A 14380-nucleotide genomic window follows, 5' to 3' on the forward strand; every position below is an offset into this window, starting at 1 on the left:
AAATGCAGGTTCGGGAGTCGGTTAAGCAAGGGGAAGGTATTAGCACCCCTTACTTCCATCGTACTCGATGGGACCCATTTAGTTGTTTTGCAATCGAGTGTTAGCTTAAGTCTACGTTCATTTTATTAAGAGAAAGAAACATGTTTTTTGGTTTTTTATTATGGAGAAAAGAGATGAGATTTTTTATTATTATGCTCGCCAAGACGTTTGAGTCTTGTGCCTACGTATTCCCAATGGGAAAAGTCAGAGCAATCGTAGTTCGAGGCAACGAAATTATGTTTTTTTTTAGTGTGTGCTCGCCAAGACATTTGAGTCTCGTGCCTACATATCTTCAATGGAAGAATCAGAGCGATTGTAGTTCGAAAGAACTACGAATTTGTTGATTGATTTTAGGATGGATGATTGCGCACGTTTAGTAAAGTGTTTGAGCATAGGTGTTCACCTAGCGCGTCCTTTACCCAAGGTATTCAACAGGAGCGAGTCTCATTGTCACTTGTTGTCCTTGTTTAATTAATTGTTTTTGGTTCAAAAGATCAAGTTATTCAAGAGGTGTGCACTTCTTGTCACAAGATCTTTCGGTTTGATTAATATTTGTGATTCAAAGGATCAAGGTATTCAAGAGGTGTTCACTTCTTGTCCCTTGATCGCTTTGATTTGATTAAGGTATTTTGATTCAAAGGATCAAGGTATTCAAGAGGTGTTCACTTCTTGTCACTTGATCGCTTTGATTTGATTAAGGTATTTTGATTCAAAGGATCAAGGTATTCAAGAGGTGTTCACTTCTTGTCACTTGATCACTTTGATTTTATTAATGTATTTTAATTCAAAAGATCAAGGTATTCAAGAGGTGTTCACTTCTTGTCACTTGATCACTTTGATTTGGTTAATGTATTTTAATTCAAAAGATCAAGGTATTCAAGAGGTGTTCACTTCTTGTCACTTGATCACTTTGATTTGGTTAATGTATTTTAATTCAAAAGATCAAGGTATTCAAGAGGTGTTCACTTCTTGTCACTTGATCACTTTGATTTGGTTAATGTATTTTAATTCAAAAGATCAAGGTATTCAAGAGGTGTTCACTTCTTGTCACTTGATCACTTTGATTTGGTTAATGTATTTTAATTCAAAAGATCAAGGTATTCAAGAGGTGTTCACTTCTTGTCACTTGATCACTTTGATTTGGTTAATGTATTTTAATTCAAAAGATCAAGGTATTCAAGAGGTGTTCACTTCTTGTCACTTGATCACTTTGATTTGGTTAATGTATTTTAATTCAAAAGATCAAGGTATTCAAGAGGTGTTCACTTCTTGTCACTTGATCACTTTGATTTGGTTAAAATGTTTTGATTCAAAAGATCAAGGTATTCAAGAGGTGTTCACTTCTTGTCACTTGATCTCTTGGTTTGATTAAGAAAGGTTTAAATAAAAAAGTGTTAATCCAAAAGAATCGGGGTATTCAAGAGGTGTACACTTCTTGTCACTCGATCTTTCGGTAAGATTAAGAAAAGAGAGATTTTAGTATTAACAACTTGACGTTGGATCAAGTGTTTGAAAACGATTTGAAAGTCATTTTTTGAATTATTTAAAGAAAATATTTTTTTTATGACAATAAAATCACACCACAATCAAATAAAAAGAAACTAACACTTTAGAAGAAAATAGATTAACTAATTATGCCAATAAAATAAAATAAAATTACTAAACTATAATTCGGAATCACTTAATAATAATCAACAACCTTAATTAAAATATTTACATGACCAAAAAGAAATAAGTGATAGAATACACAAAGAGAGATCAATTGAATTAGACCTACTGACAAGAATCTCTAAATATCATTAACCATCACTTAAACCTATTACTATTAGTTAAAATGTCTAAATAAAAAAAACAAGTAATAAAATAACTAAGGTGAGAGAAATTGAAAACTAAAAAAACGTTAAACAAAAGAAAGGAAACTTCATCCATTTCTCTCACTGTCCATGACATTTTATTATGAGAAAAAATGAAAGTAACAATGATAACAAGCATATATCATACGCACAGTCAACAACAGAAACAATATTATGCTCTCACTCACATATAAACAACAACTAACAGTAACTTAAAATGGAACTTTATCATGTCTGGTATATTCTCGTCTGCTTCATTTTCAGAAAACAAATGCAACAACACAAAACACTTCATGCAAGCAATAGAAACAAGAAATAAATATGAGAAAAAGGGAACAAATAAAATATACCAACTTCAAAGAGAAACAACGGAACTGTGTTCACGGTTGGCTTGACAATGGCAAGATTTGTTACGGTGTTATTGCCGGCATTTGCGGTGGTGTTGAAAGGAAACCGAAAGTGTGAGGGTCGTGAGTTTTGAAAGGTTCTGAAATGAGGTGAAAGTTTGAACGAGTGAGGGTTGTGTGGGTGATGAGTGAATCGTATATGAATTGGTTGGTTGAGTTTATGAAGGTATGAGGGTACAGGTTGCAGTGAGATGGTTGAAAGGTGAGTGAGTATGTTGTGGAAGTTGAACTATGGTGTATGAGTGTTTGAATGTGGTGAGGTTGTTTACTGGTTTTGTGTGTGAGCTTCAGAGTGCTCTGAGTTGGTTCGTGAGGGATGAGAGTTGGTGGTTGAATGTTGATGTTGTAAGGTTAGAGGAACTTTGGCAGAGGTTTGGTGTTTTTTCGAGTGGCCCCTCTATTGCTGAAGAATGAGGCTGTTTATATAGGGAGGAGATTAGGGTTTTTTATGAGACTTTGAGGGGGAAAACTTGGTGAATTTGAACACTTTTGATGCTCTGTTATGTTGCTTTTTTGATGCAGGTTTGTATTTGCCTATTTTGGTGCAATTTTTTGATCGTTTATGATACAGCAAGGTCAGTGGTGGAGCAGCATTTTGGACCACATGGGACAGCATGGTTTTTTTGTTTTGTGCAAGCTGGATGATGGTGAGATGTGAAGATGATAAAGAAGACCGTTGCAGCATGGGAGTTCAATTTGTTTGTCTTTTCATGATGTACTCATGTGTGTAATTAGCTATGGTGGATAGTGTAAATGAATTTGATTTTTTTTATTTAATGGATAACTATTAAAGAAAATGGACCTAGACCTAAAAATGTGACACAAAAAAATGTATATTCTAGTAAAATGAATGCAAAGTGAAGTAAAAAGAATAAAATATGTCATGATTAAAATAATAATAATAATAATAATAATAATAACAAAATACAAAATGATGTATATGAGGTACTAAAAATTGAATTCAAGATGCAATGGAAATATGCAAATATGATTAGGAATGATTTTGATGCAAAAAATAAAAATGTTCACTAATTGAAATGATGAGAAATCGACTTCAAATTTCATACTAATTTATGAATTGATCGATGTTAATGCAAACGAATTAAATGAAAAACTTAGGTCAAAATTTAGGGTGCGACAGATGCCCCTATTTAATTATCTTTAGCCAGATAGCTCGAATGACTTTAATCTTCGGGATATCAAAGGCAAAAGGTAATTAAATACTAAGTTACCTGAATTTTGGCCCTTGATGCGATGAAATGTCATGAATGCATGGATGCATGAATTCTTGTTGGGTATATGAAGTTGAAAACTTTGTGGGGATTATGAAATGACTTGTCAAGGAGTTCCAATGAGAATTCTTGCTGGGGAAATGCAATGGTACCAAAAATCATTCTCAACCAATGAGTTGATTTGATTAAAATAAGGGAACAACCAACATTAACCAACGAGTTAATGTAGGTAAACAACAATTCGTTATCAACCAATGAGTTGACTAAAACAAGGAAACAACCAACATTAACCAACGAGTTAATGTAGGTAAACAACAATTCGTTATCAACCAATGAGTTGACTAAAACAAGGAAACAACCAACATCAACCAATGAGTTAATGTAGGTAAACAACAATTCGTTATCAACCAATGAGTTGACTAAAACAAGGAAACAACCAACATCGACCAATGAGCTAATGTAGGTAAACAACAATTCGTTATCAACCAATGAGTTGAAAAAGACATAACTAACATCAACCACTAAGTTAATGTAAGTAAACAACAATTCGTTATCAACCAATGAGTTGACTAAAACAAGGAAACAACCAACATCAACCAATGAGTTAATGTAGGTAAACAACAATTCGTTATCAACCAATGAGTTGAAAAAGACATAACTAACATCAACCACTAAGTTAATGTAAGTAAACAACAATTCGTTATCAACCAATGAGTTGACTAAAACAAGGAAACAACCAACATCAACCAATGAGTTAATGTAGGTAAACAACAATTCGTTATCAACCAATGAGTTGACTAAAACAAGGAAACAACCAACATCGACCAATGAGCTAATGTAGGTAAACAACAATTCGTTATCAACCAATGAGTTGAAAAAGACATAACTAACATCAACCACTAAGTTAATGTAAGTAAACAACAATTCGTTATCAACCAATGAGTTGAAAAAAAAAAAAAAAAAAAGACATAACTAACATCAACCACTAAGTTAATGTAAGTAAACAACAATTCGTTATCAACCAATGAGTTGAAAAAAAAAGACATAACTAACATCAACCACTAAGTTAATGTAAGTAAACAAAAATTTGTCATCAACCAATGGGTTGACTAAAACAAGGAAACAACCAACATCAACCAATGAGTTAATGAAGGTAAATAACAATTCGGTATCAACCAATGAGTTGACTTTAAAAGACATAACTGACATCAACCAATGAGCTGATGAAAGTCGACACGTCGTCCACAACTAATGAGTTGAGTGCGATCAGAACAAAAATAAAGTTGCTATCAACTAATGAGCTGACGAGGGTATGAAGAAATTGATTTCAACCAATGAGTTGACTCGATTTAGCTGGAAAATTAAAGACCTAAATTCAATCAATGAGTTGAGGAGGCAAATGATAAATTTCAACCAATGAGCTGACAATAAGAGAAGGATTATTCTCAACCAATGGGTTGACTCAAGATAACAAGAAGATAATGATCCCCTATGCATGCTTTGTGCTTATGTATGAGATATTTTTGTTTTTCTTTTGTGCAAATTGATGCACGTGAAATGATGATTGATCAATGCAAGTAATGAATTTACTGGAACGTACGCCAATGGGCAATGAAATTCTTTTTTTGGGTATCCATGATGGACTGGGCTTGGTTTTCAATGGAAAAGGCCGAGCAAGATTGAATTTTTTTTATTTGCTAGATGTCGTGGGAAGTTGCCCCATGAATGATATGCATGATTTGATGAATGCATGCTATGAATGAAATATATGGTTGGAATATTTGAAGAGATGCCCCAGTGGAGGGCAATGAATTTTTTTTTGTGAGGTGGAAAAGGGTCTTGTGGTAGGTGGTTTGTGCAAGCATAATTCCCGACACTGATTTTGAATTTGAGTACTGCTTGATATGGCGTAGTCTGCTTGGACTGCTTGAAGGAAAGGTCTTGGCCTTGATTTGCCCCAGAATGCCGAGTCTATGGAGAAATTTGCTTCAACCAAGTTTTGGATTCAAACTGATGATCCTGAGATGACATGCCCCAGTATTTGGGAACTTTGAAATGAAATGCTCCTGATGGTTCCACTGTAGGCTCTTCAAATGATTTTCATTATTAAAACTTCCTTGATGGAAAATGTTGATTTGCAAATGAATCTATTCAATTCAAAAATGGTAATTTTAATGCGACGTGCATGCAAGTTTTGAAAACAAATCATTTATTGAAATGAAATTGTGGTATTCGATGAATAAATCCCAATGAGGATGCAATGGAAATTTGAAATTCAAGATGTGAAAGATGATGTGATAGCATGGTATCGAAACGAATGATTGGCAAATATTCAGGAGTCAGGTTAACGCAACCTTGCTTCAGTATGCTTTCAAAAGAAACCCTGTTTCAATTAGGACTTTTGAAGGTTGTAACGTGGCCAGGTTCACGGTTCCAGAAACAAAGGATATAGGCTCAAATTTTGATTTTAACCCACCCATTCTTCGTGATGTACTTCAGTCCTAAGTTCAGTTAACAGACACATGTATTCAATTTCCAAGAAGGATTACGAATAATGCTTGAGAACCAATGGATTCTAAGGTGGCAGTCGCTTATTTTTCTTTTGAAGTCACACAAGTTTGTTCTTGCTTTTCTTTTGACTATGATCTTTTGATCTCTTTTTATTTTGACTTTTGTATCCCTAATTTTTGCCTAAGTCTCCTTTTTAGGTTTTGACTTAGCGGGCTTTTCTTTGATTTTGTTTTTTTGAACAAACTTGTATGACATTTGTTCAATGATCTCTTGAGGTTTGTGACTGCCATGTTGATGTTCCAAGGGAAACAACCGTTATAAGCTTTGTATGTTCATTACTTCTTCGACATTGTGTACGAAGAGAGGATGTATTCGAACTTTTGGTTGGGGATGGTCCCCATGAAATGATTCTCTTGGAAATCAAATGCATTAGTCATTTTGACTGAACAACTACCCTGCCCCAGGTTTTGATTAATGGTTTCAATTTCGTGTTGAAAGAAAACACCTACTTCTAAGGCTCAAAGGGGTTTAACGAGGGATTATCATCCTTATATCTCCAGTGTTTGGGATTTGAAAGAATGTCTGTACATCATCAACAAAGTTTTATTTGAAAGCATACTGATGCAAATTGGGTATTTCGTTTATCATCATCCTCCCTCTAATACTTGCTTAGACAGAAAATTGATAAAGGAAATGAAAATGGAAAAAGCAAAATATTTTTTTGAATTTTTGATTTTGTGTAAGTGATACAGAAGTAAAGTAAAAGAACATGTCATGATTGATTCAAAACAAATGCAATGCTCATTTCATTAAAATTACGATTGAGGATGACAAAGTTCAAATGCAACACAACACAATCCAAACCAGGATGAACTTTCTAGTCTTGATAACTAGCTTTAGGCACGTCCTCAGTGTCTTGGCACATTTCAGAGCATGGGGTTGTTAACTACATAAAGTTTCGAAGTTGACCCTTCTTGGTGTTTAATGCTTTGGACCATTTCCATGATAATGACCACAGATCTTCTGAATTCATCTCTTATCTCTTTGGAGTTCACTCAACATCTTCTGAGACATACTTTAAGTCCAATACAGTGTCGGGTAATCAAACTTGCCTTGTAAATTGTGTTGGAGGATGAAAGGTATGAATACGGGATTCTGGGAAATGCATATTTATTGAATGCAAATGCATGATGATTGTTTATGCAAGAATGATTCTTATGAAATGCAATGGCATACATACGTTATGAAATGCAATACGATGCTATAAAATAGATGGATGTAATCTGGAAGATCACAACCTAATGAGGAAGGCTTCTTATGATAGGATAATTCAAAGTTCTTTTACCCAAAGATCCCCTCACATGATGGCTCTAAGATTTTTGATAGTAGAGATGTCTACATCACCATAGATGAAATGGGTTCTAAAGGTCCTTGGAGTTAACGACGAAATCGGATTTTCGTCATGCGATGGGTTAACCATCTTATGACAAATTTCATGAATAAGTCTCCTCCAAGTGGGGTTTTCGTATTAGCCATTCAAGGTGTTCACCTTGGGGACTAGCACTACACAACCACCTCCTAACTTATGTTTCTCTCTTGTTTTTCCAAGCTCGGGTTGAGAGCTTCACTCAAAAAGTAATACTCCCAAATCCCACAAGTGAATAAGCAAGATAAAGGAAATATATACACGAAATAAGAAAAATAGACAAAGCTAGCAAACAATATAAATAACAACTAAATTAGGGTGGACATACCTCAATCCCCAGCAGAGTCGCCAGCTGTCGCGGGTCAAAAAATGATCGCCACGAAATAGGTAACAAACAGAGTCGCCACCAAATTTTATTTATTCCAATGGGAATGGGAAAATATTGATAAAACCCACAAATGAAATGAAATGGACAAAGATGGCCTTCGTAACCAAATGCAGGTTCGGGAGTCGGTTAAGCAAGGGGAAGGTATTAGCACCCCTTACTTCCATCGTACTCGATGGGACCCATTTAGTTGTTTTGCAATCGAGTGTTAGCTTAAGTCTACGTTCATTTTATTAAGAGAAAGAAACATGTTTTTTGGTTTTTTATTATGGAGAAAAGAGATGAGATTTTTTATTATTATGCTCGCCAAGACGTTTGAGTCTTGTGCCTACGTATTCCCAATGGGAAAAGTCAGAGCAATCGTAGTTCGAGGCAACGAAATTATGTTTTTTTTTAGTGTGTGCTCGCCAAGACATTTGAGTCTTGTGCCTACATATCTTCAATGGAAGAATCAGAGCGATTGTAGTTCGAAAGAACTACGAATTTGTTGATTGATTTTAGGATGGATGATTGCGCACGTTTAGTAAAGTGTTTGAGCATAGGTGTTCACCTAGCGCGTCCTTTACCCAAGGTATTCAACAGGAGTGAGTCTCATTGTCACTTGTTGTCCTTGTTTAATTAATTGTTTTTGGTTCAAAAGATCAAGTTATTCAAGAGGTGTGCACTTCTTGTCACAAGATCTTTCGGTTTGATTAATATTTGTGATTCAAAGGATCAAGGTATTCAAGAGGTGTTCACTTCTTGTCCCTTGATCGCTTTGATTTGATTAAGGTATTTTGATTCAAAGGATCAAGGTATTCAAGAGGTGTTCACTTCTTGTCACTTGATCGCTTTGATTTGATTAAGGTATTTTGATTCAAAGGATCAAGGTATTCAAGAGGTGTTCACTTCTTGTCACTTGATCACTTTGATTTTATTAATGTATTTTAATTCAAAAGATCAAGGTATTCAAGAGGTGTTCACTTCTTGTCACTTGATCACTTTGATTTGGTTAATGTATTTTAATTCAAAAGATCAAGGTATTCAAGAGGTGTTCACTTCTTGTCACTTGATCACTTTGATTTGGTTAATGTATTTTAATTCAAAAGATCAAGGTATTCAAGAGGTGTTCACTTCTTGTCACTTGATCACTTTGATTTGGTTAATGTATTTTAATTCAAAAGATCAAGGTATTCAAGAGGTGTTCACTTCTTGTCACTTGATCACTTTGATTTGGTTAATGTATTTTAATTCAAAAGATCAAGGTATTCAAGAGGTGTTCACTTCTTGTCACTTGATCACTTTGATTTGGTTAAAATGTTTTGATTCAAAAGATCAAGGTATTCAAGAGGTGTTCACTTCTTGTCACTTGATCTCTTGGTTTGATTAAGAAAGGTTTAAATAAAAAAGTGTTAATCCAAAAGAATCGGGGTATTCAAGAGGTGTACACTTCTTGTCACTCGATCTTTCGGTAAGATTAAGAAAAGAGAGATTTTAGTATTAACAACTTGACGTTGGATCAAGTGTTTGAAAACGATTTGAAAGTCATTTTTTGAATTATTTAAAGAAAATATTTTTTTTATGACAATAAAATCACACCACAATCAAATAAAAAGAAACTAACACTTTAGAAGAAAATAGATTAACTAATTATGCCAATAAAATAAAATAAAATTACTAAACTATAATTCGGAATCACTTAATAATAATCAACAACCTTAATTAAAATATTTACATGACCAAAAAGAAATAAGTGATAGAATACACAAAGAGAGATCAATTGAATTAGACCTACTGACAAGAATCTCTAAATATCATTAACCATCACTTAAACCTATTACTATTAGTTAAAATGTCTAAATAAAAAAAACAAGTAATAAAATAACTAAGGTGAGAGAAATTGAAAACTAAAAAAACGTTAAACAAAAGAAAGGAAACTTCATCCATTTCTCTCACTGTCCATGACATTTTATTATGAGAAAAAATGAAAGTAACAATGATAACAAGCATATATCATACGCACAGTCAACAACAGAAACAATATTATGCTCTCACTCACATATAAACAACAACTAACAGTAACTTAAAATGGAACTTTATCATGTCTGGTATATTCTCGTCTGCTTCATTTTCAGAAAACAAATGCAACAACACAAAACACTTCATGCAAGCAATAGAAACAAGAAATAAATATGAGAAAAAGGGAACAAATAAAATATACCAACTTCAAAGAGAAACAACGGAACTGTGTTCACGGTTGGCTTGACAATGGCAAGATTTGTTACGGTGTTATTGCCGGCATTTGCGGTGGTGTTGAAAGGAAACCGAAAGTGTGAGGGTCGTGAGTTTTGAAAGGTTCTGAAATGAGGTGAAAGTTTGAACGAGTGAGGGTTGTGTGGGTGATGAGTGAATCGTATATGAATTGGTTGGTTGAGTTTATGAAGGTATGAGGGTACAGGTTGCAGTGAGATGGTTGAAAGGTGAGTGAGTATGTTGTGGAAGTTGAACTATGGTGTATGAGTGTTTGAATGTGGTGAGGTTGTTTACTGGTTTTGTGTGTGAGCTTCAGAGTGCTCTGAGTTGGTTCGTGAGGGATGAGAGTTGGTGGTTGAATGTTGATGTTGTAAGGTTAGAGGAACTTTGGCAGAGGTTTGGTGTTTTTTCGAGTGGCCCCTCTATTGCTGAAGAATGAGGCTGTTTATATAGGGAGGAGATTAGGGTTTTTTATGAGACTTTGAGGGGGAAAACTTGGTGAATTTGAACACTTTTGATGCTCTGTTATGTTGCTTTTTTGATGCAGGTTTGTATTTGCCTATTTTGGTGCAATTTTTTGATCGTTTATGATACAGCAAGGTCAGTGGTGGAGCAGCATTTTGGACCACATGGGACAGCATGGTTTTTTTGTTTTGTGCAAGCTGGATGATGGTGAGATGTGAAGATGATAAAGAAGACCGTTGCAGCATGGGAGTTCAATTTGTTTGTCTTTTCATGATGTACTCATGTGTGTAATTAGCTATGGTGGATAGTGTAAATGAATTTGATTTTTTTTATTTAATGGATAACTATTAAAGAAAATGGACCTAGACCTAAAAATGTGACACAAAAAAATGTATATTCTAGTAAAATGAATGCAAAGTGAAGTAAAAAGAATAAAATATGTCATGATTAAAATAATAATAATAATAATAATAATAACAAAATACAAAATGATGTATATGAGGTACTAAAAATTGAATTCAAGATGCAATGGAAATATGCAAATATGATTAGGAATGATTTTGATGCAAAAAATAAAAATGTTCACTAATTGAAATGATGAGAAATCGACTTCAAATTTCATACTAATTTATGAATTGATCGATGTTAATGCAAACGAATTAAATGAAAAACTTAGGTCAAAATTTAGGGTGCGACAGATGCCCCTATTTAATTATCTTTAGCCAGATAGCTCGAATGACTTTAATCTTCGGGATATCAAAGGCAAAAGGTAATTAAATACTAAGTTACCTGAATTTTGGCCCTTGATGCGATGAAATGTCATGAATGCATGGATGCATGAATTCTTGTTGGGTATATGAAGTTGAAAACTTTGTGGGGATTATGAAATGACTTGTCAAGGAGTTCCAATGAGAATTCTTGCTGGGGAAATGCAATGGTACCAAAAATCATTCTCAACCAATGAGTTGATTTGATTAAAATAAGGGAACAACCAACATTAACCAACGAGTTAATGTAGGTAAACAACAATTCGTTATCAACCAATGAGTTGACTAAAACAAGGAAACAACCAACATTAACCAACGAGTTAATGTAGGTAAACAACAATTCGTTATCAACCAATGAGTTGACTAAAACAAGGAAACAACCAACATCAACCAATGAGTTAATGTAGGTAAACAACAATTCGTTATCAACCAATGAGTTGACTAAAACAAGGAAACAACCAACATCGACCAATGAGCTAATGTAGGTAAACAACAATTCGTTATCAACCAATGAGTTGAAAAAGACATAACTAACATCAACCACTAAGTTAATGTAAGTAAACAACAATTCGTTATCAACCAATGAGTTGACTAAAACAAGGAAACAACCAACATCAACCAATGAGTTAATGTAGGTAAACAACAATTCGTTATCAACCAATGAGTTGAAAAAGACATAACTAACATCAACCACTAAGTTAATGTAAGTAAACAACAATTCGTTATCAACCAATGAGTTGACTAAAACAAGGAAACAACCAACATCAACCAATGAGTTAATGTAGGTAAACAACAATTCGTTATCAACCAATGAGTTGACTAAAACAAGGAAACAACCAACATCGACCAATGAGCTAATGTAGGTAAACAACAATTCGTTATCAACCAATGAGTTGAAAAAGACATAACTAACATCAACCACTAAGTTAATGTAAGTAAACAACAATTCGTTATCAACCAATGAGTTGAAAAAAAAAAAAAAAAAAGACATAACTAACATCAACCACTAAGTTAATGTAAGTAAACAACAATTCGTTATCAACCAATGAGTTGAAAAAAAAAGACATAACTAACATCAACCACTAAGTTAATGTAAGTAAACAAAAATTTGTCATCAACCAATGGGTTGACTAAAACAAGGAAACAACCAACATCAACCAATGAGTTAATGAAGGTAAATAACAATTCGGTATCAACCAATGAGTTGACTTTAAAAGACATAACTGACATCAACCAATGAGCTGATGAAAGTCGACACGTCGTCCACAACTAATGAGTTGAGTGCGATCAGAACAAAAATAAAGTTGCTATCAACTAATGAGCTGACGAGGGTATGAAGAAATTGATTTCAACCAATGAGTTGACTCGATTTAGCTGGAAAATTAAAGACCTAAATTCAATCAATGAGTTGAGGAGGCAAATGATAAATTTCAACCAATGAGCTGACAATAAGAGAAGGATTATTCTCAACCAATGGGTTGACTCAAGATAACAAGAAGATAATGATCCCCTATGCATGCTTTGTGCTTATGTATGAGATATTTTTGTTTTTCTTTTGTGCAAATTGATGCACGTGAAATGATGATTGATCAATGCAAGTAATGAATTTACTGGAACGTACGCCAATGGGCAATGAAATTCTTTTTTTGGGTATCCATGATGGACTGGGCTTGGTTTTCAATGGAAAAGGCCGAGCAAGATTGAATTTTTTTTATTTGCTAGATGTCGTGGGAAGTTGCCCCATGAATGATATGCATGATTTGATGAATGCATGCTATGAATGAAATATATGGTTGGAATATTTGAAGAGATGCCCCAGTGGAGGGCAATGAATTTTTTTTTGTGAGGTGGAAAAGGGTCTTGTGGTAGGTGGTTTGTGCAAGCATAATTCCCGACACTGATTTTGAATTTGAGTACTGCTTGATATGGCGTAGTCTGCTTGGACTGCTTGAAGGAAAGGTCTTGGCCTTGATTTGCCCCAGAATGCCGAGTCTATGGAGAAATTTGCTTCAACCAAGTTTTGGATTCAAACTGATGATCCTGAGATGACATGCCCCAGTATTTGGGAACTTTGAAATGAAATGCTCCTGATGGTTCCACTGTAGGCTCTTCAAATGATTTTCATTATTAAAACTTCCTTGATGGAAAATGTTGATTTGCAAATGAATCTATTCAATTCAAAAATGGTAATTTTAATGCGACGTGCATGCAAGTTTTGAAAACAAATCATTTATTGAAATGAAATTGTGGTATTCGATGAATAAATCCCAATGAGGATGCAATGGAAATTTGAAATTCAAGATGTGAAAGATGATGTGATAGCATGGTATCGAAACGAATGATTGGCAAATATTCAGGAGTCAGGTTAACGCAACCTTGCTTCAGTATGCTTTCAAAAGAAACCCTGTTTCAATTAGGACTTTTGAAGGTTGTAACGTGGCCAGGTTCACGGTTCCAGAAACAAAGGATATAGGCTCAAATTTTGATTTTAACCCACCCATTCTTCGTGATGTACTTCAGTCCTAAGTTCAGTTAACAGACACATGTATTCAATTTCCAAGAAGGATTACGAATAATGCTTGAGAACCAATGGATTCTAAGGTGGCAGTCGCTTATTTTTCTTTTGAAGTCACACAAGTTTGTTCTTGCTTTTCTTTTGACTATGATCTTTTGATCTCTTTTTATTTTGACTTTTGTATCCCTAATTTTTGCCTAAGTCTCCTTTTTAGGTTTTGACTTAGCGGGCTTTTCTTTGATTTTGTTTTTTTGAACAAACTTGTATGACATTTGTTCAATGATCTCTTGAGGTTTGTGACTGCCATGTTGATGTTCCAAGGGAAACAACCGTTATAAGCTTTGTATGTTCATTACTTCTTCGACATTGTGTACGAAGAGAGGATGTATTCGAACTTTTGGTTGGGGATGGTCCCCATGAAATGATTCTCTTGGAAATCAAATGCATTAGTCATTTTGACTGAACAACTACCCTGCCCCAGGTTTTGATTAATGGTTTCAATTTCGTGTTGAAAGAAAACACCTACTTCTAAGGCTCAAAGGGGTTTA

This window comes from Vicia villosa, unplaced genomic scaffold (assembly GCF_029867415.1).
Source record: "Vicia villosa cultivar HV-30 ecotype Madison, WI unplaced genomic scaffold, Vvil1.0 ctg.000306F_1_1, whole genome shotgun sequence".
NCBI lineage: Eukaryota > Viridiplantae > Streptophyta > Magnoliopsida > Fabales > Fabaceae > Vicia > Vicia villosa.